Consider the following 26,679-nt stretch of genomic DNA (forward strand, 5'->3'; position numbering starts at 1 on the left):
GGGACATCCTCAGCTCGGTACTCACCCATTTGTGAGGACAACCATCCTGCTTGTCCTGTGAGAAAGCAAATGTTGCTTACCTGATGTAACAGGTGTTCTCACAGGACAGCAGGATGTTAGTCCTCACGAAACCCGCCCGCCTCCCCGCGGTGTTGGGTTCGTTTTATTTTTACTTTCTAGGCACTGCCTGTAGCTTTGAAAATCAGACTGAAGGGAGACCCTTGCTGGCTGCAGGGTCAGTGCCTTGCTGGGCATGCCCAGTAGGGGCCAGTCAAAGTTCTGTTTAAACTTTGACAGAAGTTTTCCGTGGTGGGCTCCATCCTCGATGTCACCCATTTGTGAGGACTAACATCCTGCTGTCCTGTGAGAACACCTGTTACATCAGGTAAGCAACATTTGCTATATCCTGTTGTGACAGATAAATGTCAGCATGGAATCCCCATTTATTTTGAATAGCTAGATAAGCATATTGATCAGCTATCCCTTTCAAGGCCCTGGAAAAAGTAGAGTATGAATTTAACTTGCCTTTCCAACTCTCTGGGTTGAAAAAATCTCTCAGGTTAGTCCACTATGCCTCCCTTAGATGTGCCCCAAAGACTATTCCGATGTAGTGCCTCGCTTGTAAATAAGCATAGAACTCTGTATTTTCCTAGCGTGTAGCAGATGGACTCAAAACAAGTGGGTATAGTGTGCTCGTGCTAGCAGTTGGAGACGGAACTGACGTCAGCACGGGTACATATACCCCCACAGGAAGTGTAGCAATTCAGTAATTTCCGTCTCCAAAGCAGTTTGGAGCTACCTCACGCTCGCTGAGCGTGTTTCCAAATTCTAACGACTAAATTCATAGAAGAAGCCTACCTGAAGACGAACCCCGCACTCCTGTGGTGATACCATTCAGTCCCTCCCCCAGTTGAGTTTCCCGAGCTGACTTCCGTGGTCCTTCGGAGGTAAGAGCCTCGGTCCGGTGGCCGACTCGCAGCAGGGACCTAGCCCCCGAGTGAGAAGGGCTCGAGCGTGGCATAGAGGCAGCCTCGGTCCCAGCGTGGACTTGGCCCCCGAGCGAGACGAGTTCGAGCACGGCCTAGAGGCAGCGGGTGCACTTCCTCGAGCGCGGCGGTGAAGGTACTCACCCTCTTCCCCCGCAGCCGGAGACCGCCCGGGTCGCAGCCGGGAAGCGCCAAAGACAAGGTAAGGTGTACATCTTTACTGTGGTCTCCGAGGAAGTGTGGACTAACTGGGCCTGCCTACGAGGCAGCCCGCCAAGGAGGTCGCCATTTTGCCTGCCTACTCGCCTTCACCACCTAGACGCACGTTGCTGTACGCACGCTGAGATAGGCGCACGTTGCTAAGCGCACGCGATAGGCGCACATTGTTTAGCACACGCGATAGGCGCACGTTGGCTAAGCGCATGCTACTAGGATAGGCGCACGTTCGTAAGACGCCCGCTCATAGGCGCACGTTCGTAAGACGCCCGCTCATAGGCGCACGTTCATAAGACGCCGGTTCTAGGCGCATGCTGTTAAGCGCACCTTAATAAGCACACATTATTAGGCGACAAATATTTCAAGGCGCATACTCCGGCTGGGAGGAAATAACAGACGAAATGGAGCATAAGAGAGCCCATGCGTCCGCAGAGCCGGCACCTCCAGAATCAGGCATGAGAGCTCTAAGCCTCTGCTCAGCATGCAACCTCAGAGCCACACATAGCGAGGAAGCAGACTCACTATGTGCCCAATGTGAGGAGGCCATGGGAGTTCCAGGCCAGGACCGGTCCCAGCCCAGCGGTTCCTCAGGGAACACTCCGGACTTAGCAGGCCGCGGCGAGCAGCCAGGGAACCCGAGAGACCTGGTGCCCCTAAGGCCAGATCCGGCTTCGCTTTCCTGGGTGGAATTATTCAAGGGGATTCACGCCTTTGTCCAGATGCAGTCTGCTCCTTGAATGGGTCTTTCTGTTCCGGATGATCCGGCCCCTGGACCCTCGAGACCTAGGCACGGCCCCTGGCCACCCGGAAGCCCCACTTATGGGGATTCGGATTGCTCCGAGGAAGATGAGGAGCCCCCCGAGGAGGGAGAACTTCCCTCTGAGATAGAACCATATCGGACCATGAGACGCTTCTTTCGGAAAGAGGATCTTCCAAGCCTGGTCTCACAATGCCTATCAGAACTGGCCATTCCGGGCCAGGGGACCCCAGGGGACCCCAAAATGAACCCCCTGTTAGAGGGCCTGCGCCAAACGGCTCACCATTTTTCCCTCCTACAAGCAGCACAGCAGCTAATCGATCTGGAATGGAATGCGCCAGAGGCCTCATTCAAAGGGGGTCAGGTCTTGTCAGGCATGTACCCTCTGGACCCGGCGTCCAAGGAGCTGCTGGCGTGCCCCAAGGTAGACGCCATAGTTAACGCAATTGTGAAGCGCACCACCATTCTGGTTGAAGGGGGAGCGGCCCTCAAGGATACACAATGACCGGCGCATGGACACCATTCTGAAACAAACCTTTGAGGTAGCAGCCATGTCCCTACGAATCGTGACCTGCTGCACCATGGTGACGCGTTCCTGTTTAACACAAGCTAGAAACAACACCCCGGGAGAAGACATGGAGTCAGCTCTCGCATTCCTCACTGACGCAGCCTCCGACCTCGTCCGTACGGCAGCCAAGGGAGTGTCATTCTCAGTGGCAGCCAGGAGGCAGCTTTGGCTACGTAATTGGGCGGCCGACTCTTCCTCCAAGACACGCCACACAAGAATGCCCTTTAAGGGTTCCCTACTGTTCGGCAGCAATCTCGAGAACTTGGCTAATAAATGGGGTGCCTCTCCATTACCCCGTCTACCAGAAGACAGGTCGAGGAGGAGCCAGCGTTCTTTTTCTAGGCCATCCAGAGGTAGAAACTCTCAGCGCTTCAACCCTTATAGGGCTTGCTATCAAGCACCTCGTTCTCAGGCCAGGAACCAGCCCTTTCGGGCTAAGCACAACAAGAGGAGAACCGGTTCGGGTTCTGGTCTCGGCCGCACCCCACAATGACAATCAGCCGACCCATCTGGGGGTAGCAGCCATAGGGGGTAGGCTAACCCTCTTCTAACGAAGGTGGGTCGAGATTACTTCGAACCAGTGGGTCCTCGCCATCATCCGAGAAGGGTATTACCTGGATTTTCTTCGGCTCCCGCTGGACAAGTTTGTGGAATCTCCTTGTTGACCTCTCAAGAAGGCGGCACTAGAAGTTACCTTACAGAGGCTCCTGGCCCTAAAAGCCATAATCCCAGTGCCTGCATGGGGGAGAAATTCTGGGCATTATTCCATTTATTTCATAGTACCCAAGAAGGAGGGCACTTTCAGGCCCGTCCTGGACCTCAAGTCAGTCAACCGACACCTACGGGTCCCCGGCTTTCGCATGGAAACTCTACGGTCAGTCAGGACTGCAGTACAGCCAGGGGAGTTTCTCACCTCCCTAGATCTGTCAGAAGCCTATTTGCATATCCCAATCCATCGGGATCATCAGCGTTATTTACGCTTCAAAGTCCTGAATCAACACTTCCAGTTCCGAGCTTTACCCTTCGGGTTAGCCACCGTGCCGTGGATCTTTACCAAGGTCATAGTAGTAGTGGCGGCAGCACTCAGGAAGGAAGGAATTCTCATCCATCCCTACCTGGACGATTGGCTGATCAGGACAAAGTCACCGGAGGAGAGCCACCGGGCAACCAACAGAGTTATAGCTCTTCTGGAAAGCCTAGGATGGGTAGTCAACATAAACAAGAGTTCCCTCCAGCCGTCCCAGTCGCTGGAATACCTAGGGGTTCAATTCGACACCCAGGAAGACAAGGTCAGCCTGACCTCCAAGAGAAAGTCAAAACTCCGGAATCATCTGCAGGTCCTGCTGAGCGCCAGGCGGCCCACAGCTCGGGATTACCTACAGGTCCTCGGCCTCATGGCATCTACTCTGGAGGTGGTGCCATGGGCGCGGGCTCATATGAGACCATTGCAACGCACCCTCCTATATTGGTGGAGCCCAATATCACAGAACTACACCATACACCTACCTCTACCAGCCAGAGTGCGGAATCAGCTAAGGTGTTGGTTGCAGCCCGGCCACATGAGCCGGGGGTCAAGAATGTCCTCTCCAACCTGGACCCTGCTCACTACAGATGCCAGCCTGAACGGATGGGGAGCACACTGCGAAGAACTCACCGCCCAAGGGCGGTGGAGCAGAGAAGAGTCAAGGTGGAACATCAACCAACTAGAAGCGAGGGCGGTCAGGCTCGCATGGCTGCGGTTTGCCCACAGACTTCGAAACAGAGCGGTCAGAGTGATGTCTGACAACGCCACCACAGTGGCATACATCAACCGACAGGGCGGAACCAGAAGCCAACAAGTGTCCCTAGAAATAACTCCCCTGATGATTTGGGCAGAAGCAAATCTCCAGGACGTCTCCGCCGTCCACATCGCTGGGAAGGACAACACCATGGCAGACTTCCTCAGCAGAGAAAGCCTAAACCCAGGGGAGTGGCAGCTGTTGCCCACAGCTTTCCAGATAATTGTGGATCAGTGGGGGACGCCAGGCATGGACCTACTAGCGGACAGGTCCAACGCTCACGTACCCAGATATTTCAGCCGCAGGCGGGATCCTCGATCCCAGGGGATCGATGTCCTGGTACAGCCATGGCCTCAGGGGATCCTGCTATATGCCTTTCCTCCATGGCCCCTGCTGGGCGCCATTGTACACAGGATTCAGCGGCACAGAGGCCTAGTTCTTCTAGTGGCCCCGGACTGGCCAAGAAGACCCTGGTACGCAGACATGAGAAGACTACTGGCAGGGAATCCTCTACCTCTGCCTCCATACAGGGACCTGCTGCGGCAAGGTCCCATCCTCCACGAGGATCCAGCTCAATTCTCTCGTACGGTCTGGCCATTGAGAGGGCTAGACTGAAGAAAAGAGGATACTCGGAGCCAGTAATAGATACACTCCTCCGAGCACGCAAGTTCTCCACATCACTGACATATATCAGGATCTGGAGAGTTTTTGAAGCCTGGTGCGACTCTCACAGCACCAATTCACATGCTGCTAAGATTCCTATCATTTTGGACTTCCTACAAGATGGACTTCAGAAGGGTCTGTCCCTCAGCTCCATCAGGGTTCAGGTGGCAGCGCTGTCTTGCTACGGTCCCAGGAGTGACGGCAACACCATTGCCAAACACCCAGACGTCTCACGTTTCCTGAAGGGAGTCAAACACATTCGCCCGTCACTGAAGTGGCCAGTGCCCCTGTGGAACCTCAACCTGGTGTTGGAATTTCTAGCGGGATCCGCCTTCAGGCCCCTTCGAGGCCTGTCTCTCTGGTTGTTGACCTTGAAGATGGTGTTCTTGCTGGCTGTGTGTTCAGCACGCCGCATCTCAGAGCTACAAGCACTGTCCTGCCGTGATCCATTTCTCAGAATCACCCCAGAGGCTATCCATCTTCGCACGGTTCCTTCCTTTTTACCCAAAGTAGTCTCACAATTTCACCTCAACCAAACCATATCCTTGCCCACCACGGAAGGTTTGAAGAAGTCTGAAGAAGGTCGAATGCTACGCCATCTCGACATTGGCAGACTGCTGTCCAGATACCTGGAAATGTCAGAAGCAGTACGAAAGACGGACCACCTGTTCGTCCTGCACAGCGGGAAGAAGCGAGAGGAAGCAGCCTCACGGCCAACCATCGCCCGCTGGATCAAAGAAGTTATCAAGGCGGCCTACGTAGAGGCAGGAAAACCACCACCTCTACAGGTCAAGGCTCATTCTACCAGAGCGCAATCGGCCTCTTTGGCAGAAACTAGGATGCTGTCGCCTGCAGAGATATGTAAAGCGGCAACGTGGTCCTCCCTCCATACCTTCTCCAGATTCTACCGTCTGGACGTCCAGGCCAGGGAGGACACAGCATTTGCGAGGGCAATCCTACACGGTCCTCGGGCAGCCTCCCGCCCAGTCTGGGAGTAGCTTTTGTACATCCCACTTGTTTTGAGTCCATCTGCTACACGCTAGGAAATGTAGAGATTACTTACCTGATAATCTCCTTTTCCTTAGTGTATGCAGATGGACTCAGCATCCCGCCCGGCTGCCGATATACATGGGGATTCGCCGACTCACGGTAAGCCATGTTTGCTTTTAAAGGGCTTCCACCCTGCCGGGTGTCGACGCCTTCCGGTTGAGAACACTGGCGGTCTCCAGCTACCATCAATTGGTCAGGGTAATCCTGTTCATTTAAACGATCTGTCAGTCACACATATATCCATAAAGCTTTTGCAAGGAAGATTACTGAATTGCTACACTTCCTGTGGGGGTATATGTACCCGTGCCTACGTCAGATCCGTCTCCAACTGCTAGCACGAGCACACTATACCCACTTGTTTTGAGTCCGTCTGCATACACTAAGGAAAAGGAGATTATCAGGTAAGTAATCTCTACATTTTAAGCTCATACTGCTCCTGGAGGTCCTTGAAGCTCCATAGAGTTCCCGTCCCGGGCATAAAGAACTGATATACATTCCGGAACCCATTTTTATGCCAGTTTCGTATCACCACTCCATCTAGACCAGGGGGAACTGGTGGTTGCCACTCAAGGTAATAAGGGGAGATATACACCTCCCTAAGCGCATTTTAATTTGGCACAGATATCGCCAGGCCTTGCGTCCAGAAACAATAATCCAATGTTTATTGTAATGGGCAGGAACTTGAGACCCTGGAATCTGCATGAGTGCTTCTGGCCTGTAGGGGTATAGCCAATTTAACAGAAAAGAAAGTGGCGAATATTTCTCCGTGCCCTCCAACCAATCGTGTATGTGCCATAAGAGACATACCAAGTTATAGTCACTCCAACTGGGACACACCAAACCTCCTGGGCTCTACTCAGCGCAGAGTACTAAGTGGTAATCTGGCTTTCCGTCCACCCCAAAGGAAACCCCGCACCCTTCGGTCAATACTTTCAATGTTTACTTGTTTGAGCCAGAGAGGAAGTTGTTGTAAGACATACAACCACCGAGGCAGTTCTGGCATTTTAAGAACATAAGAAGATGCCATACTGGGTCAGACCAAGGGTCCATCAAGCCCAGCATCCTGTCGACCGTACCGTGGCTCAATTTTTTCATGGCCATGGTGTCTGGGTTCCGCCGGTGCCCGGACTGTAATCGCACCATGTCCATCACAGACCCTCACAAAGTCTGTGTAATGTGTCTCGGATGTGAGCACGATGTCCTAACCTGCACCAAATGTGCCATTATGCCACCAAAAGGTCGCAAGGCTAGAATGGAGAAGATGAAACTTCTCTTCCGTGCTCAAACCCCGACGCAGTCCATTGCATCGACGTCGTCAGAACCAGCACCATCAACTTCGCGCCAGCATTGACCTCCAGCCAGTGATGATCCGGCATCAACGACTTCTCGGCCTTTGACACCCTCTACTCCCCCTCAGGACCGAGGGGATTGTAGAGATAAACATCGCCACTGGCATTGAAAGTCTCGGACCATTGAGGGAGCAAAATCATCGACCTCACCATCGTCCGAGCTGCCGTCGAAGAAGCCCTGTCCAGAAAAGGCACCGACCTTTTCGGCGACCGGGTCACCAAGGCAACCCTCACCCGACAGGGTATCGGGAGCCTCGACTCCGCGTTTAACGGTGGTCCCTCTGGCTATGCCTCTGCCTCCTTCTTCTGTTCCAGAGCCGGGTCTGCTTGCTCCAGGTCTCCGAGAAGAACTGGACCAGATGGTTCAGGAAGCCATTGACAAGGCGATGCATCGACTCTAGGTTCCTCCGACACTGACCCGATTCCAGCAGCGTTGGCACCGCTGCTCTCGAGGATGGAAGCACTTATGGCCGCTTTTCCACCGATGGACCTCAGGTCACCGATGGCTCCGGTGCCCTACCCACTTGCTTTGTCATCAGGAGGAGAAACATAGTTCCGCATCCCTCCATCGGGAGTTCTGTCGATGCTGATACGTCCGTCGGTTCCACCGAACCACCCATTGGTGCCAATGCGTCCATCGGCACCACCGAGTCATCCATCAATTTCCTCGATGCCTGCACAGGTGCCTTCGATGCCCTCATCGTTGCCTCCAGTTATTCCTTCGGAGCCTCGACCAGGACCTTCAGGGATCCCACCACCCCATCCTCCTCTAGTCCCTAGAGGAGCAGGTGCTGATCCCTATGACACCTGGACTGATGATTCGTCACCAGACACCGATGATTTGCATTCACCACCTTCACCTACTGAAAGCAGAAATTGTTCTCCTCCAGAGGACCTTTCCTTTATAAATTTTGTGAAGGAGATGTCTGAATTGGTTCCCTTCCAATTGCAGACTGAACAAGATGACAGGCATTAAATGATGGAGCTGTTACAATTCCTGGATGCTTCCAAGGAAATAACCTCCATCCCTATCCACTAGGTTCTTCTGGATCTCCTCAAAAAGAACTGGGAACATCCAAGCTCTGTTGCTCCAGTCCACAGGAAAGCTGACACCACTTATCTCGTTAAGTCAGCTCCAGGCTTTCGCAAACCTCAATTGGATCACCAATCTGTGGTTGTCGAATCTGCCCAGAAAAGAGCAAGGAGATCAAAACCTCATACTTCCTTTCCCCCAGGCAAGGAACAGAAGTTTCTAGATGCCATTGGTCGCCGTGTCTTCTAGGGATCAATGCTCATCTCCAGAATTGTCTCTTATCAGCTCTATATGACCCAATATAATAGGGTCTTATTTAAGCAGATACAAGATTTAACAGAATCCCTGCCTCAGCAATTTCATGAGCAACTCCAAACCCTAGTAAACAAGGGTTTTGAGGCAGGCAAACATGAGATCAGATCATCTTACGATATCTTTGACACTGCTACCAACACTGCAGCTGCTATCTCGGCAAGACGATGGGCCTGGCTCAAGTCTTCCGACCTTTGCCCTGAAGTACAAGACAGATTATCTGACCTGCCTTGTGTAGGAGATAATCTGTTTTGCGAGCACATTCAGCGAACAGTGGCGGAACTCAAGGACCATCATGAGACCCTAAGACAGCTCTCTGATGCCTTCTGAGTACTCTTCAAAACAGCCCTTTCGAAAGGACTCTTAAGAAGTCATTCTTCCGCCCGAAGAAGTCCTACCCGCCACCAACTAGAACCTGTTCTACGAGACCGTTTCAAAAAGCCCAGTCTCGTCTGACACGAAAACAAAAACCGCAAGCAGCTCCTCAGCCGGGCCCTGCTTCCGGATTTTGACTCCTGCATAGAGAGCAGCAGCTAGATTCCATTGACCCAAATACCAGTGGGAGGTCGATTGTGCCATTTCAACAACAGGTGGCACTCCATCACCTCAGACCAGTGGGTCCTAGCGAGAATTGCTCAAGGTTATAGTCTGAACTTTCTCTCCATTCCACCGGACTCTCCACCTCTACCGACGTGGAGAACATCCGATCACTCCATCCTTCTGGAACAGGAGGTCTCCCTTCTCCTCCAGTCCAAGGCAATAGAACCAGTGCCCTATTCCCAACAAAGCCTAGGGTTCTATTCCCGGTACTTTCTAATCCCCAAAAAATCGGGAGGCGTTCGTCCAATTGTGGATCTACGTGCCCTCAACAAGTACCTCCAGCGAGAGAAGTTCAAAATGGTAACCTTGGGCTCTCTTCTTCCTCTTCTACAAAGAGGAGACTGACTCTGCTCTCTAGACCTCCAGGACGCATACACTCATATCGCAATAATTCCATCTCATCGCAAATACCTGAGGTTTCTAGTAGGCCCCAAGCACTATCAATTCCAAGTGCTTCCATTCGGCCTCGTGTCTGCACCACGAGTCTTCACAAAATGCCTCGTCGTAGTTGCAGCCTTCCTCAGGACTCAAGGTGTTCACGTCTACTCCTATCTAGACGATTGGTTAATCAGGGCTCCCACTCAGCAAGCTGCTCTGTCGTCCCTACATCTTACTTTACACACTCTAATTTCACTTGGATTTCTCGTCAACTACGACAAATCCTACTTAGTCCCGTCTCAAACCTTATCGTTCATTGGGGCAGACTTGGACACCTTGCCTCGACAGCGAGCCCTCACTCTCGTGTCTCTTGCACACCAGCTGCAGTCTCAGCACTCCACGACTACACACCACTTTCTCATCCTCCTGGGACACATGACGTCCTCGGTTCATGTCACCCCCAATGGCCCGCTTGGCCATGAGAGTCATGCAGTGGATTCTAAGGTCACAATAGACTCAATCCATTCAGCCCCTGTCGACCATTGTCCACGTAACCGACTCACTCCGTCAGTCTCTCACCTGGTGGAGAAATCAGGTCAATCTCCTCCAGGGCTTGCCCTTCCAGGCTCCAGACCCTCAAATAACTCTCACCACCGATGCTTCCAACCTCAGCTGGGGAGCCCACATGGCCGATCTGCAGACACAAGGATCTTGGTCTCCAGAGGAAGCCAAACACCAAATGAATTTCCTGGAGCTGTGAGCAATCAGATATGCTCTCAGGGTATTTCAGGATCGCCTCTCCAACCAAGTCATCCTAATCCAGACGGACAACCAGGTGGCCATGTGGTACATCAACAAACAGGGAGGGACGGACTCCTACCTTCTGTGTCAGGAAGCTGCGCAGATATGGGCGGAGGTCCTCTCCCACTCGATGTACCTCAGGGCAACCTACTTGCCGGGAGTGGACAATGTGTTGGCAGACAAGCTGAGTCGCACCTTTCAACTGCAGGAGTGGTCTCTCAACCTCTCAGTAGCGAACTCGATCTTCCAACAATGGGGATATCCTCAAATAGACTTCTTTGCGTCACCTCAAAATCACAAAGTAGACAACTTCTGCTCTCCCACTTGCAGCCAACACTATCAGCCAAGAGACGCGTTCTCCCTATCATGGGCAACCAGTCTCCTGTATGCATTCCCTCCACTTCCACTTCTCTTGAAGACTCTCGTGAAGTTACGTCAGGACAAGGGAACCATGATACTGATAGCACCCCACTGGCCGCGCCAAGTGTGGTTTCCAATACTTCAGGATTTCTCCATTTGCAGGCACAGTCCCTTGGGAAATGACCCTCTTCTAATCACTCAAAACGACGGGTGCCTATGCCACCTCAGTCTTCAAGCCTTGTCCCTGATGGCATGGATGTTGAAAGGTTAATCCTTCAGCCACTTAACCTTTGTGAACCAGTTTCCCGTGTCCTGATTGCTTCTCGGAAGCCTTCCACGAGGAAATCGTATTCTTACAAATGGACTAGGATCACGTCAAGGTGCTCTTCTCAATCTCTTGACCCCTTTACCTATCCAATCACGAAGTTTCTGGACTATCTCTGGCACTTGTCAGAGTCAGGTCTAAAAACTTCCTCCATCAGGATCCATGTCAATGCGTTAGCCGCCTTCCATAAAGGTGTCGGGGATGTTCCCATATCAGTGCAACCCCTTGTAACACGTTTTTTGAAAGGCTTGCTTCACCTCAAGCCTCCTCTGCGTCCTCCGGCCCCTTCTTGGGACCTCATCCTAGTTTTGGGTCGGCTCATGAAACCACCATTCGAGCCTCTTCAATCCTGTGACCTTCGATATCTCACATGGAAAGTGATTTTCCTTTTGGCAAACACTTCCGCTCGCAGAGTTAGTGAATTACAGGCTCTAGTTACCTATATCCGCCTTACACTAAACTTCTGCAGGACTGGGCAGTACTCCGCACTCACCCTAAATTCTTATCTAAGGTAGTTTCAGAGTTTCATCTTAATCAATCCATTATACTACCTACCTTTTTTTCTCAGGCCCCATTCCAATCCAGGGGAACAGGCTTTGCATACCCTTGACTGCAAACGGGCTCTAGCGTTCTACCTAGACCGTACAGCTGCCCACAGGAAAAGCACTCAATTGTTTGTCTCTTTCCATTCCACCAAATTGGGGAAGCCTGTGGGTAAACACTCTCTCCTCCTGGTTGGCGTACTGCACCTATCAGCAAGCAGGCATTCCATTTCAAGACCGTGTTAAAGCACACTCTGTGAGGGCCATAGCAACTTCAGTAGCACACCTACGCTTGGTGCCGTTTCCTGACATTTGCAGGGCTGCCATCTGGAGTTCTCTCCATACCTTTATAGCCCATTATTGCTTAGACAAAGCCGGAAGACAAGATTCCATCTTTGGCCAGTCTGTCTTGCGCAACCTATTTACAACGTGACGTGCCAACACCCTTCCGCCAAATTTCATCCCAGGATTAGTGCCTTGCTTGCCTGAGTACATTTGGTGCATACTCTAACATCCTCAGCTTGGTACTCACCCATATGTGAGGACTAACATCCTGCTTGTCCTGTGAGAAAGCAAATGTTGCTTACCTGTAACAGGTGTTCTCACAGGACAGCAGGATGTTAGTCCTCATGAAAACCCGCCCGCCGCCCTGCGGTGTTGGGTTCGTAACGTTTTCTTATTTTATTTTCGGCACTACCTGTAGCTTTTTAACAAGACTGAAGGGGGACCCCTGCTGGCTGCAGGGTTAGTGCCATGCTGGGCATGCCCAGTAGGGGCCAGTCAAAGTTCTGGAAACTTTGACAAAAGTGTTCCGTGATTGGGCTCCATCCTGTGATGTCACCCATATGTGAGGACTAACATCCTGCTGTCCTGTGAGAACACCTGTTACAGGTAAACAACATTTGCTTTTTCTCTATACACCTGCTGTTAAAATTTAGTGTTTTGAATTTACATAAATTGTTTTATTAGAATAAGTCCCTGTGATGTAGTAAGAGGCAAGTGCATACTTCCTTTAGTATGCTATACCTTCCAAACAAATGTAAAGAAATATCGTATTTTCCGCGGTTCGGGCCTTTGAAATTCGGGGGGACCTGCGATTCGGGTTAGTGTGCACTCCCGTTAGTGCGCGCTAACATTTTAACGTAGTGCGCACTAACCCGAAACCAAATTTTTCCTGAAAACTTTTCCCGAAACTGCCTAATTTGTCCTGAACGATAGCACATCCCTAGTAATTAATGCTTTTTTCCATTTGAATTTGCATATATCGAATATGAAGGGCTAAATTATCAGAATGGTCATGTAAAAAAATGTCCAGCTATTTTTAACCTGGTTCATGTACCTGTGCACACTGAAATTTCCAGAGTCCCAGCAGGGAATAGTAAAGTTAACAAAGCCAAAACTACAGTAAAGAGGCACACAGTATTTTGAATTTAAAGAGGGAATTGTTGCCCTGCATCTGAAGAAGTGATGGTGTTGTAATGTGACTTTGGTTTCACCCTTTGTAACTGGTTTTTCATCTGCAGGTTTTTTTTGTTGTTTTTTTTTTTTAATACTTCTCCAGTGTTGTAGATAGGAAGGCAGTTTGACTCATATAAATCTCTTTTGGGCAGTCTGCCTGTCATTTGTGTCCCATAGCTCTGCACAGCTCATACATAGACCCCCTAACTCATGCTTTTTATGTGGGAGATATGTACCTGGCTATCGGCTGGAAAGCCACAACTCTTCAGTCAAATTGGCAGATACAGGCTTTTCCAGGAACTGAGGTCAGACCCTTGATAAATGATTTGGCCCATCTCCTCCTCCTCTAGTAACTGGCTTGCAGGTCTTGGTGACTCCCTCCCCAGTGCCCCAATGCAAGCCGCTGTCAAGTGCCTGGAAGTGAATCCTTTACCAGGAGTTAAATAAATAACAACTATCTTGCACTTTTGAAAATTGAGCGCAGGCTCTGCTGAGTGAAGTGTGTTGGATGAATTATGTCATATAGAGGGCAAAGTCCATCTGTCCTTCTGCAGAGTGACTCTGAGGCTGAAAGTTTGAATTGAAACCAGTGGATGGAATTAGTCTTTCCTGCTCCTAGAGCCTAGCATCACATCTTGTTTGTTGTGCCACTGTAATGCCAAACAAACAAACAGTGTGCAGGAGGCAGGAAGGAAGCTGATAATTAATGGAAGTTGCTGTTACATACAATTTTTTTTTTTTTTTGCTTGGTCTTCATATTTATTGTTTTTCCAACAACTAGGAAAGTCTCCAGGTCAAGGAGATTGACCTCAAAATGGTATGTTTTATCAAATATCTCTACCACTCCTAGTGTTTCTCTGGGATATATTAGAAGGGTGATGCTTTTCTGTAGCTGCTGTCTTGGGTCCTTTAGGTATGAGCATACTTCTTTATCGCTGTGGTGGTTTCCTGTATGCTTATGTTGGCCAGGTCTGTGTTCTGGAGCTAAAATTTTATTTTGTCTGTCTGGAAGGCACTGTCTATGTGTGCTCTCTCATCCTTTCCTTTGGCTCAGACGCCAGCTTTCCTTCAAGTGTTCCTGCATTGGTTGCATACAATGTGGCCAGCTTCTGTACTCCTACCTGGCAGCGCTCCCATGCATGCTTTCTCTGATACTTGAGATTACAGGGACATGGTACTCATACTGCGCAGTGAGCACTGATAGGCCTATTCTGCCTTTCAGTTAGAGCTACAGGACCTGATTTATCAAAGGCTCTTTAAAAATTATTGTCCAGCAGTAGGCACACATTAGAAAAAAAACCTTTTATAAAACCAGTTCCCAGTGTTTTTTGGTCTACTACAAGTCTGGATTATAGATATATTCTGTGGTACCAGAATCAGAAGTGTTAAATTTGGTGGTTTGGACATTTGTGACTATGAACCTGTTCAATATAAAAGACTTTGATCTTCCATGTGACACACTGAGAAAGTGTGAGAGCGTCAAAAGTTACTCTTGCACTGTTAGTCTTTACTGTTATTATCTGTGTAATTTAAAAAAAATAAATAAACACCACATTGGATGACAGGTTTTGTTTGAAATGTATATTTTTAGCAAGAAAGAACTTCATAAGCAAATGCTAGTATTTTTTGTTGAAAGCTCATTAAAATTGTATTAAGTTGATTTCTGCTGATTTATCATGATGTATTGTCCTAGCAAACAGTGTCCATAACCATTGGTGAGGTACCACTAAATAAAAACATAACCTCTTTCAAAGTTCATTTCCCAGTGTGTAGCCAGATGGACTCAGGACCAATGGTTATGCTCCCCTGCCAGCAGATGGAGACAGTCAGATTTCAAAGCTGATATCACCCTACATAAATAACCCCTGCAGTGACCTCAGCCCTCCAGTATTCTCCGTCTCCAGCAGAAGGTGGACATACCTCTCCCTATAGGATTACAAAAAGTACAGCAATGAGAAATTCTATTTTCTAAATTGAAGGAAAATTAAGCCCCGCTCTCCTGCGCTGATACCTAAAGATCCCTCCTCCAGTTGAGAATTCCCGAGGTGATTTCCAAGATCCCTCAGAGGTTTGCCTTGGTCCGGTAGCCAGTTCCGGGCATGGAATTTGCTGCTTAAGCAGCTGAAAGGCAGCGGGTACAGGAACCTGAGCATGGCAGTGACAGTCAAAGCCCTGTCCCCTCGCAGCTGGAGACTCTCTGTTCTCAGCTGAAAGCGCTGAGCCCAGGTAAGTTTAAAAAAAGAAAAAAAAAAGGATTTACTCACGATTCAGAGACATTTGGAGGAGTTTCGGTAAGACTTCCTCCGGTCTCCTTGCTCGGCAAGTACTAATGTCTTTCCCAATCCCGTTGGGGTAAGGGGAAGTGGACCTCCGAGCTGGTTGAGCGGCCACCGGTGGGCTAGGCCCCACTTTAGAATTGGTCGACACACTGCATGGTAGGCCACAGCAGCGCCATCTTGTGCGCATGTTTGTGCATGCCATATTGCCCTTCATAATACATCAATACACGCACAAATTCTAAGTGTGGAACCAGGAACAGCCGGGTGCACGGGCTGTGCGTGCACCTCGCCACACCCCCACCTAGGCGCTCAAGCTGATAGAACATACAGTTACCGCCGCCAATGGCGCCAGCAGCCAAGAAACATAAGCGCCTTTCTCTCTGCGCTGCTTGTCATATTAGGGCTTCACAGTTTGACCTGGATTCCAACTTATGTCAGCACCTTGAAGAAGCCCAAGAAGAGTTGGCCTCTCCGGACTTTGCTAAGCCCGGCTTCTCTCATTCAGAGGATGGGTTAGCCACAGTCTTAACTGGAAGTACCCCAGATCTGAGTACTCCCTTGACTGGGTCATCCATGGGAGAGTGAAATTCAGTGGCTCCTATCCCAGTACCTCCTGGGCTAGGCATGGACCCATCTTCATTCTCTTAGGTGGAATTTTGCCAGTGTCTACAAGCCTTCATACAGGTACAGTCTACTACCTCGCTTGCCACTATCCAGCCGGTAAGCCCTCCCTCTCCCAGTCCTATTGATAGACCTCGAGGCATGCCTCACCTTACCAAGGGCATCCTTGGTAGGGACCCAGATGGCTCTGACAAAGAGGATGATCTGGACCCCTTGGAAGAAGGGGAAATTCCCCCTGGGTTGGAACCATATCGAACCATGTTGAGGTTTTTTCATAGAGACAAATTTCCAACCTTGTTTTCCCAGACCCTGAAGATGCTGGAACCAAAGAATTCTATTTTGATTTCCCTACGGAAAGCCTCTTGCTACTTTCCAGTACTGGAAGCCATCCAGGAGTTGATTGACCTGGAATGGGATGCCCCGGAAGCAAGGTTTTAAAGGGGGACGAGTGTTAAAAGCTCTATACCTACTGGATCTGGCAGTGAGAGAGCGTTTGCATTTCCCTAAAGTGGGATGTGCTGGTATGTAGTTGTCTCTAAGCGAACATCTATCCCAGTAGACGGAGGAGCAACTTTAAAGGTGCATGATAGACAGATGGAGTCCATCCTTAAACAAGCCTTCAATGCAGTAGCAATGAATTTGAAGATTGCTTCTTGTTGTGCCCTGGTAGCTCGTTTGTGCTTACTCCTCTCTCAGGAGGTGGATGATTTGATGGTGAATTCCAGAGCAGTTATGGAACCCGCCGCAGCCTTTTTAGTGGATGCAGGCTCTGATCTAGTTCATACTTCGGTCAGAGGAGTGGCCTCGGTGGTGGCGGCCAGAAGACACCTATGGCTGCAGAATTGGTCAGCAGATGCAACCTCCAAAGCCAATCTTACAAAGATGCCCTTTAAAGGGCATCTTTAAATTGGAAAAGTTGGCCAGTAAATGGGTGAATCTCCAGTCCCCGGCTAACGGAAGATAAGAGGAAGTAGTTACAGCACCCCTATGAGGGGCCGGTCCAGGGGCTCCCAATGTTTTCACCCCTACAGAAATTCAACATTTCAGAGGTCTCGGCCCTTTGGGGAGGTCTCAATCCTTTCGTAGTTGACAGTCCAAGAAATGGGCAGGCTCGGGTTCAGGTTTGTCCCGAAGCCCCAATGAAATTTTGCCAACCCACCCTCGGAACGAGGAGATGGGGCGTCGACTGTCCTTCTGCCAGTGGTGGGTGGAGATTACTTCGGACAAATGGGTATTGGAAGTCGTATGAGAAGGCTATGCGCTGGAATTTCACAGCATTCCTCGGGATGTAATCATGTCTCCTTGCCTTTCCCAGGACAAGAAGCAGGCAGTGGTGATTACTCTTTTAAGGCTCCTCAGGATGAGGGTTATAATCCCAGTACCTGCACCCCAGGAAAATACGGGGTGTTATTCCATCTATTTCATTGTTCGCAAGAAGGAAAGTTCCTTTCACGCCATCCTGGACCTCAAGAGTGTCAACTGACATCTATGAGTGAATCATTTCTGCATGGAAACATTACACTCCATGATAATCGAGAGTTCTTAACCTTCCTGGAACTATCCGAGGCCTACCTACATATTCCAATCCATCAAGAACACCAGTATTTCCTACGCTTTGCGGTACTGAGTAGCCATTATCAGTTCTGGGAACTGCCCTTTGGCCTAGCCACTGCCCCCAGACCATTTTCCTTGATTATGGTGGTCGTGGTGGCAGCATTGAGAAAAAAGGGAATCCTTACTTGGACGACTGGTTGATCCGCACCAAATCTGTGAAAGAGTGTCTCCAGGTGACCAACGGGGTTGACCTCCTTGCTTCAGGAACTCAGTTGGGTAGTAAACCTGGACAAGAGCAGTCTCAAGCCTTCCCAGTCCTTGGAATATCTGGGAGTCCAGTTCGACACCAAGCAGGGCAAGGTCTTCCTTCCAACCACGCGGATAAGTAAGTTGATGTCCAAGGTGCGTCAGTTGATGAGTATGATACGCCCGACAGAGTGGAGCTATCTCCAAGTTCTCGGTTTGATGGTGGCAACCCTGGAAGTCATGCCATGGGTGAGGAGACACATGCCACCACTTCAGCGCTCACTGCTGTCACGTTGGAACCCGCAGTCTCAAGACTATTCAATTCACCTCCACTTGCTGATGGACATATGCTCTCAGCTCCAGTGGTGGCTGCAGGAAACTCATCTGTGCAGAGGTGTACCCCTGTCATCACCGAACTGGCTGGTCCTCGCAACAGACGCCGAAGAAGAGGCCCTCTGGAATATCAACCACCTGGAAGCCTGGGAAATCAGATTGGTGTGTCTACAATTCAGTCACAGACTCCAGGGTCGAGCGGACAACATGACGACGGTAGTCTACATCAACCACCAGAGTGGAACCAAGAGCCAGCAAGTATCACAAGAGATAGACCTCCTTATAGAATAGGCAGAAATACATGTACAGATGATCTCAGCCTCCCACATCACAGGAAAAGACAACGTCACTGCAGACTTTCTGAGCAGTGAGATGTTGTCGATCAAAGCCTTTCAACTGATAGTAGATCCCTGGGGGCTCTCATCCATCAACCTGCTGGCCGCATCTCAGTGTATAGGTTCCTCGATTCTTCAGTCGCAGAAGAGATCCTTGGTCACTGGGGATTGACACTCTCGTTCAGACCTGGCCGGAAGAAGAGCTGCTATATGCTTTCCCTCCATAACCCCTACTGGACAGGGTCATTCACAGAATCGAGCACCACAGGGGACTCCACAGGTGTCCGTGGAATGTGAACATGCATTGGAGACACACACACACACACACGCCCCCCCCTGTGCTTCCCACCGCATAGGGCCCTGCTATAGCTACGAGAATCTGACTCTATTCTGTCTTGAGAGGACTCACCTGATTGAAGCGAGGCTATTCTGTGGCGGTAATTGCCACCTTACTCCGCACTTGGAAGTTCTCTATGTCCCTAGCATATGTGCGGACCAGGAGAGTATTTGAGACCTGGTACGAGGAATGCAGTGTCCCCCCTTGGGCAGTCAAAATTCAACATATTCTGGAAGTTTTGCAGGAAGGCTTGAATAAAGGTTTGGCCCTTAACTCCATGAAGGTGCATGTAGCGGCACTCTCCTGTTTCAGGGGCGAGGTGAACGGAACCCCCCTATCTGTCCAGATGTGGCCCATTTTCTGAAAGGGGTGAAGCATCTTCGGCCACCTCTAAGGTGGCCAGTTCCCTTGTGGAATCTTAATCTAGTATTGGAATTTTTGACAGGGCCCTCCTTTCGGCCACTGCACAGTCTTTCCTTGTGTTTATTAACCTTGAAAACGATATTCCTGGTAGCTATATGCTCGGCCCTTTGCATCTCTGAACTGCAGGCATTATCGTGCTGGGAACGTTTCCTCCAGATGACTCCAGAAATGTTACAGCTTTGTACTGTTCCATCTTTCTTGCCCAAGGTAGTCTCAGAGTTTCATTTGAATCAGTGCATTTTGTTGCTATCCTTAGATAAGCACAAGGATGCAGAGGAATATCGCCTCCTCTGTCGTTTGAATGTCAGTAGACTTTTTGTGTGGTATCTGGAAGTTTCAGAACCTGTCCAAAAGACGGACTGCCTGTTTGTCCTTCATGGTAGAAGGAAGCAGGGCGAACCAGCTTCGTGGGCTGCTATAGTTTGCTGTATTAAGGAGGTGGTAACAGGGAGCCTATGTAGAGGCAGGAAAGCCATTACCTTCTCAGGTTAAAGCCCATTTCACTAGGGCTCAGGTGGTCTCATGAGCGGAAGTTAGACTGCTGTCTCCCATTGATATCTGACGAGCAGCAACGTTGTCCTCCTTGTACACATTCTCCAGGTTCTATTGCCAGGACGTACAGGCCCAAGAGGACGTAGCCTTTACAAGGGCAGCGTTAACCGGACTGCGGGCAGCCTCCCGCCCCACTCGGGAGTAGCTTTTGTACATCCCATTGATCTTGAGTCCATCTGGCTATACGCTAGGAAATTGAGAAATTTCTTACCTGTTAATTTAGTTTTCCTTAGTGTAGACAGATGGGCTCAGCATCCTGCCCTCGGCTGAGCAAGAATGGGGCCAAGGATTCACCAATGGCGTGGATATCGAATCCAAGATTACAGGTAAGCCTTCATCCAGTCCCTAGATCAGGGCACCTATACTCTTACTGGGGTTCAGTGTTTATGATTGGTTGAGTTCAGTTACGGTTATCCATTTTTAATCATATTTTAATTGTTTTTTCACTAGTAGGTCCACAGTGGCTTTTGAAGAGAATACTGGAGGGGTGAGGTCACTGTAGGGATAAATGTAGGGTGATGTCAGCTTTGAAATTTGATTCTGTCTCTATCTGCTGGCAGGGAAGCATAACCCATTGGTCCTGAGTCCATCTGTCTATACTAAGGAAAATGAAATTAACAGGTAAGTAATTTCTCCATTACTAAGCTTCTGTTTTTCCTGGCTGCATTGAGTACCATGAACCAGCTTAAAATTAAAGATGTGGTCACTGTTCAAAAACAAAAAATTGGGAGGAAGTGACGTCACCCGAGGCGCATGGACGGGTAATCTCCGAGCTCCGTGTAGCGGCGGGGAATAAATGATTTAAATTATAGCGAACCGACTCGCACACCTACCCCGAGCCGATCCCTGACGCGGGTAAACAGCATGGCTACGCGGCGCAAAACTGTAGACCTCTCCGAGTTCTCTTATGGAGGCACGGCCGCAAGAACAGTGTCGGAGCCGGGGGAGGAGGAAGGCAAAATGGCGGACGGCACAGCGCGTGCAGTGGGCCCGATACCGGAGGCCAGCGGCAGTACTAGCGCTGACGGGCACGATATCAGAGCCTGGCTGCAGGAGGTAAAGAAGGAGATCATCCAAACTCTGAAGGCAGAAATTAAAGAAAGCATCGGGGCGCTGCGGACCGAGGTGGAAGATCTGGGCGAAAGAATCCACGTGGTGGAGCAAAGCACCGACGACCAGGCCATCACTATCACGCTGCATTCTAAAGAAATTCAAACTCTCCAGCGCGGCCAGGAAGAGCTGATTAACAAAATAGAGGACTTAGAGAACAGGCAGCGGCGCTGCAACATACGAATCAGGGGGATCCCTGAACAAGAGGGGAACATGGATTATGTAGAGCTGGTACAGGCAATCTGTAAAGCGGTGCTCAGCATGGAGGCCCAGGAACCCTATACACGGACTATAGCAATTGAAAGGGCGCATCGTACCTTAGGTAAGCCAGCTAACAACAAACCAAGAGATATTATCGCCTGTCTGCACACTTTTGCAGTTAAGGAGCTTATTATGGCTAAAGCACGCACGCTCCGCCAGATACAATGGCGGGGGGAGCCGATCCAGATATTCAATGACCTCTCTTCCGTGACCCTGCAGAAGCGCAGGGAGATGAAAGCTATCACAGATTCATTACGGGCTGAAAATGTGCGCTACAGATGGCTGTACCCGTTTGGAATCTTGTTTACCGTGAGTGGAGACACCTGTGTAGCACGGCAGCCAGGGGAAGCGGAAAAGTTCCTGAGACAGCGGGGCATCGAGCCGAAAGGAGCAGACGTAGGAAAACCAGCAGGAAGACCAGGGCTGGGACCCCGGTGGCAACGAGCGGGCAAAGGAGGAAAGCGCCTACGCAGGCAGGAAGGTGCCAAGGAGGGATCTGGGACCCCTGCAGAGTGACTGCTCCAGAGGACTTGAGCTGCTAAGCTCGGGCAGGGAATGAGTTCTATGGTGGGTGCCCCTGCTGCGGAGGGCATACTGGGTCCCTAGCGGGTAGGGTTCTTGCCCTACTATTTCCCGCGCATCCTGGGGGAAGAGTACGATCACATAAAGAAAATGGTGGAAGTGGAGGGGGAGGGGGACAGGGCGGGGTGGGGGAAGGTTCTAAGCAGCAGTTGTAATTTAAGTAGATATTATGAAGTTTCATATATGCTACACGGGTTGATGTTCTTTCTCCCTTTTCTTGGAGGTGAGGATGCACACCTCATTAAGTATGGATGGGGATGGTGGGTGGGGGGTGGGGAGGGAGGGATATTGCGGGGGATCTGAGGCACAACTGTATAAATCACTTCAGCAGGTAGTAAGAGGGGCGGATGACACAGAGGAGGGTAGGATCCAGCACAGCCAGTTCTTTTTTTTCTTCCCTGATTATGGCTGATTTACGGTTTATTTCCCTAAATGTTAAAGGCCTGAATCACCCGAGGAAACGCCAGTTGCTATTTAAAGATGCGAAGGCGCAGAGGGCCTCCATTTATTTTGTGCAGGAAACACACCTGCTGAGAAAGGATGAGAAATTACTCCGGGATAGGGAGTTCCCCACTATCTTATTAGCATCGAATGGGGAAGGGAAAAAGACAGGAGGGGTGGGTATTTTGTTTGCTAAATCTCTTAAGGTGGAAATTCTGGACCGTAAAAAAGACCAGCAGGGACGATACCTTGCTGTGGTGGCTAGACTTGATAATATCCTGGTCACTTTGCTTAATATCTATGCTCCCAATCAAAACCAAGGGGCTTTTTTCACCCAAATGGAACAATCCCTAGATGGGTTCATTCAAGGGTCCCTGCTGATGGGAGGTGACTTTAATACTATTTTAAACCCTCACTTAGATCATAGTCAGTGGCCAGGGGGAGGGAGTAACGAGCATAGGGCCAGACTCAAACTGGTGATGACCCACTGGGGTCTTGTAGATATCTGGCGACAACAACACCCACGGGGAAGGGATTACTCCTTTTATTCCAGAGTGCATGGAACATACTCGCGTATCGATATGTGGTTGGGGAGTAAGCTTTGGTATCAGGGATGTAGGGAGGCTCAGATTGGCAATATAGTCTGGTCTGACCATGCACAGGTACAGGGCAACCTTCGTTTGGTACAGGAGGTAATTGGGACTAAATACTGGCGATTGAATAATGGTCTATTAGCGGATTCTCATTTCTATGAATCACTTTCCCACGATATCCAGGAGTATTTTGAATTTAATGATGATGGTGAGGTGTCCTCCCGGATGGTCTGGGATTGTTTTAAGGCCGTAATAAGGGGAAAGCTCATTGCCAGGGCAGCGGCCAAACAGAAAGAGAGTAGGAAGACGAGGGAGGAGTTGCTCAGGGCTATTGCGACCTTGGAAGGGAAACACAAACAATGTGGAGGATGGCGTACATTACGTGATTTAGATAAGAAGAGAAATGAATTACGTATATTACTGGACAGTGAAATATTGGATAAGCTGGATAAGAATAGAGGGTTCCGCTTTCTAGAAGGGAATAAGCCGGGACGCTTTCTGGCCAGACAGTTAAAACAACAGATCACCCAGAGCACGATCTTTAAAATTAAAGATTCCCAGGGAACCTGTATACTGGATAATGAGGGCATCCGGAAGCGGTTTGCCCAATTTTATACTGAGTTATATTCGGCAGGGCCTCCGGTCAGACCGGAGCGAATTGAGGCCTATTTGCAGGAGTCCCAATTGCCCACTTTAACAGCCACCCAAGCCCGAATTTTAGATATGCATATCACTAAGGGGGAGATTTCTGATGCTATAAACGACCTCAAACCCTTTAAAGCGCCCGGTCTAGATGGCTTTACGGGCCTTTTTTATAAGAAATTTAAGGATCTTTTGATCCCCCGGTTGCAGGTAGTTTACAATGATATGCTCACAACCCATGTCTTGCCTACTACTATGGAGCTTGCGGGCATTACGGTGATCCCTAAGCCAGGGAAGGATAAGTCTGTGTGTGGGTCTTATAGACCCATCTCCCTCCTTAATGTGGACCTGAAGATATTGGCTAAGGTCTTGGCCCATAGGCTGAACATGGTGATACAGGAGCTGATACACCCGGATCAATCTGGGTTCATCCCGGGCAGGCAAGCCGGAGACAATATTAGGAAAGTGGTCAACTTAATATGGACGGCGCAAAAGTATAATACTCCGGCTGTGTTAATAGGAGTAGATGCCGAAAAGGCATTCGATAGGGTGGATTGGGATTTCCTGTTTGGAGTGCTGCGGAAGGTGGGGATAGGGGACAATTTTCGGGCCTGGATTGCAGCAATGTACTTGTCTCCCAAGGCTTGCATCAAAATCAATGGCTCTTACTCTCCCAGTTTTGCCTTGGGTCGAGGCACTAGACAGGGGTGCCCCCTATCTCTGCTGCTTTTCGCGCTGTTCATGGAACCATTTGCGGCCAGGGTGCGCCACAACCAGGATATTAGAGGTATAGCGAGTGGGGGAGTTCAGTATAAGATCTCATTATTTGCTGACGACATCTTATTTTCTATTGCACAACCCCAGCTGACTTTGCCCATACTGGTACGGGAAATGGAGGGCTTTAGTGCTATATCGGGATTCAAGGTCAATTTGTCCAAAACGGAAATATTGAACCTTACGCTTACGAAAGCCCAGAGACTTAACATTCAAGCCCATTTTCCTTTTAAATGGTCTAACAAGGGCTTAAAATATCTAGGTATCACACTCACTGAAGACTGGAAGCAGTTGTTCTCCTTAAATTATGTACCTTTGATGTTGAAAACAACAAGGGATTTAGAGATTTGGTGCCCATACAGGCTCTCTTGGATGGGGAGGGTGGCCACCATTAAAATGACGGTGCTCCCGCGCTGGCTTTACTTTTTTCAGACCCTGCCCATAGCATTACCCACTACCTTTCTGAAAAGATTACACACGAGGCTCTTTCACTTCATCTGGAAAAGGCGGCCACCTCGCATTACTAGACAGGTCCTCCACAAAGCCCGGGAGGAGGGGGGACTGGCGGTTCCGGATTTTGGCAAGTACTATCAGGCCGCCCAATTACGGGTGATCCCGGAATGGGTGGGGGGAAAGGAATTGAAACAATGGGCCACGATCGAACAAGACACGGGGGACGGGGTGCCATTAGCGCATCAAGTGTGGGGTATGCCTAGGATAACTAAGAGTCAGACCACGGATAACCCATTCACGCAGGTGACACTACGGCTCTGGCGGAAGTCTAGAGTGCACCTAACCGGATCGTCCCTGGTCTCACCTCTGTTGCCAATTGGTTTATACAAGTCTAATTGCTGGGCACATGATGCGGGTGGACCGGTTGATCGCTGGGGGAAATGGGGCCTCTGGTATTTTGGACAATTGATAAAGGACAAACAACTGAGAACTTTTCGGGACTTACAAATCCAATATGGTCTACCTGAGACAGAGTTTTATTATTATTTACAACTAAGGCATTGTCTGTTGGGCTTATCCCAGAGGGACGACGTGCTTAGAGAAAAAACGTCCTTTGAAGCTATGTGCGGTGCATCTGCGGGACTGAAGGGGAATATTTCCAATATCTATATTTGGTTGGGGACTATTGCGGGTTCGTCGGCTCGCTATCAGCGGGAATGGGATGAGGAGCTGCAACTCAATTGGTCTGATACGCAATGGAAGCAATGTTTTGGATTTTTGCTACGACATTCCCTTTCGGCAAATATACTGGAAACCAATTACAAAGTACTGACCAGATGGTATTTAACACCGGTTAAGTTACATAAAATATACCCCAGTCAAGGGGCGCAGTGCTGGAGGCAATGTGGACGTGAGGGGACTTTTATTCATGTTTGGTGGAGCTGTCCCAAGCTGCTGCCTTTTTGGAGTCAGGTACAAGCTGTGATACACCAGATGCTGCATATACGATTGGAACTGCTACCAGCAGTGTGCCTACTGTCCGCATATCCGGACTCTTGGAATGTGTTGAAACGGACTTTAATTCATCATATCCTTTGTGCGGCACGACAGGAGGTGGCGGCTTGGTGGAGGTCCACTGGGGTACCAACGGTGAACACTATGTCACATAGACTTTGGCAGATGCACTGCTGGCATTATCTTCGGGCACAACAACTTGATAAGATGGAGAAACATGTCTTGATTTGGGAACCCTACCTCCGTTGGTATAAAGACTTGTGAGTGTGCGGGGCCCCTGGGACCGATGGGCTGTACCTTACAGCCCATGGGGGACTGATCCCGGTCTGGTGACGTCTGAGGTGGCTTTGAGTAGATCACAGGGGGCTATGAGATAGAGGATAGGTTGTGCTGAGTATTGGGCTTGGTAGTGTCGATCCGCAATGTAATTGCAGCGATCTTATTTAGCAGGGGAGGGAGGGAATGGGATTACTAGGGAATAAGGAGGGGGGGGTGGTGTGGGGGGGAAAAAGAAAAGCGCGGCACTCAGGTATTCATTTTAAAGTTTATTGTTCAGTGTTTAAGTGTTTCAACGTCAATTACTGATACTGTATTGTTTACTATACAATGTGCCAATAAAAATTTAAATAAAAAAAAAAAAAAAAAAATTGAAAAGCCCAGATGAGAAGGCGCTTCAATGTGCCTGTCTCAGAGGCATCCTGCAGTCCTTCCAATGACAAATTTTCTAATCCAAAATATTACAAAAGTGCTTGCATGCTCCAGCTTGATTAACAGAATGACTTGAGGACAATCTGTGAACGTGAAAACGACCTTGCTGTAAATGTCCGTGAAATGGAATTAACATGAATGAGAATGTCTGGGGTGGATCTGCTGGGTCTGGAGTGCTGCAGAGGTGGGCACCAGGTGGCCTGCACTTTCATCTTGGCATTTTCAACTCTTTGTAAAATAGTTTG

At 49.6% G+C, this 26,679-nt stretch overlaps 1 protein-coding gene across 1 annotated transcript in view; it reads left to right on the top strand.

Moving 5' to 3' along the window:
• Positions 1 to 26,679, top strand: part of SPIRE1 (spire type actin nucleation factor 1) — a 472,800-nt gene that overhangs the window by 389,902 nt on the left and 56,219 nt on the right. The gene's annotated exons all lie outside the window — the stretch shown is intronic.

The sequence above is a fragment of the Rhinatrema bivittatum genome, chromosome 2, assembly GCF_901001135.1.
Source record: "Rhinatrema bivittatum chromosome 2, aRhiBiv1.1, whole genome shotgun sequence".
NCBI classification, from domain to species: Eukaryota; Metazoa; Chordata; class Amphibia; order Gymnophiona; family Rhinatrematidae; genus Rhinatrema; species Rhinatrema bivittatum.